This window comes from Sinocyclocheilus anshuiensis, unplaced genomic scaffold, assembly GCF_001515605.1.
Source record: "Sinocyclocheilus anshuiensis isolate Anshui unplaced genomic scaffold, SAMN03320099.WGS_v1.1 scaffold55, whole genome shotgun sequence".
Lineage (NCBI taxonomy): Eukaryota > Metazoa > Chordata > Actinopteri > Cypriniformes > Cyprinidae > Sinocyclocheilus > Sinocyclocheilus anshuiensis.
This window is the reverse complement of record NW_015549647.1, coordinates 2,487,605-2,488,790: the sequence shown is the minus strand read 5'-3', so window position 1 is coordinate 2,488,790 and position 1,186 is coordinate 2,487,605.

The following is a 1,186-nucleotide window of genomic DNA, read 5'->3' as shown; positions in this document are numbered from 1 at the left end:
TCGGACGCGTTTTTGGAACCACATACCTCGAGTAAGCAAGGTTTGGGGTTAATCAACCGGAAGTTCAGGGTTTAGCTGACGGTAAGTTACCCGTGCTTTCTGGAATACACCCCAGTTCCTTTTCATTATTATTATTATTATTTTTAAGAATAATATGCTGTTTAATCAACATCAGTTGACAGAGTCACTGTTAAAAGTACATATTTTAGAGCTTACTCTTAAGCTTATTGTTAAAAGTCTGGCCTTTCCTAGACACCATTCATACCAACTATTGATGTCATCTTGCAAAATAACGAAAAACATGTTACACTGAAGCTAAGTATGTTTGGATTCTAGTCTATAGAAAAGGTAAAAGTATTAATTGCAGATACAGGGGCGTTTCTAGCCATTCATCAGTCCTGGGTCACAGGCAGCAGGCTCCCCATCAAAAACGTGTCCTCATATTTTGATACTCGTCTTCTTGATACTGTCATGATATCTGGATATAAATGGCCTTTATCTGCAGAAGTGAATCGTTTACAATCTGCATGCTTCAAAAGCTGCTTCGCTGACAAATGATAAATGACATTTACAAGTTTTGTTTCCTAGAGTGAACTGTAGATAAATCGCACAGCGTTATTTTTGTTTTATATACAGTCGTGGTCAGAATTATTGGCACCCTTGGTAAATATGATCAAAGAAGGCTGTGAAAATAAATCTGCATTGTTAATCATTTTGATCTTTTATTTAAAAAAATTCACATAAATCTAACCTTTCATTGGAGAATAAGAATTTAAAATGGAGGGAAATATCATTATGACATAAATGTTTTTCTCTAATACACATTGGACACAATTAACAGCACCCTTTTATTCAATGCTTTTTGAAACCTCCATTTGGCATAATAACAGCTCTGAGTTTTCTCCTATAATGCCTGATGAGGTTAGAGAGCACCTGACAAGAGATCAGAGACAATTCCTTCATCCAGAATCTCTCCAGACCCTTCAGATTCCCAGCTCCATGATGGTGCTTCTCCTCTTCAGTTCACCACACTCATTTTCTATAGGGCTCAGGTTAGGGAACTGGAATGGCTATAGCAGAAGCTTGGTTTTGTGCACAGTGACCCATTTTTGTGTTGTTTTTAAGGGTTGTTTTTGGATTATTGTCCGGTTGGAAGATCCAAACATGGCCCATTATAAGATTTCTA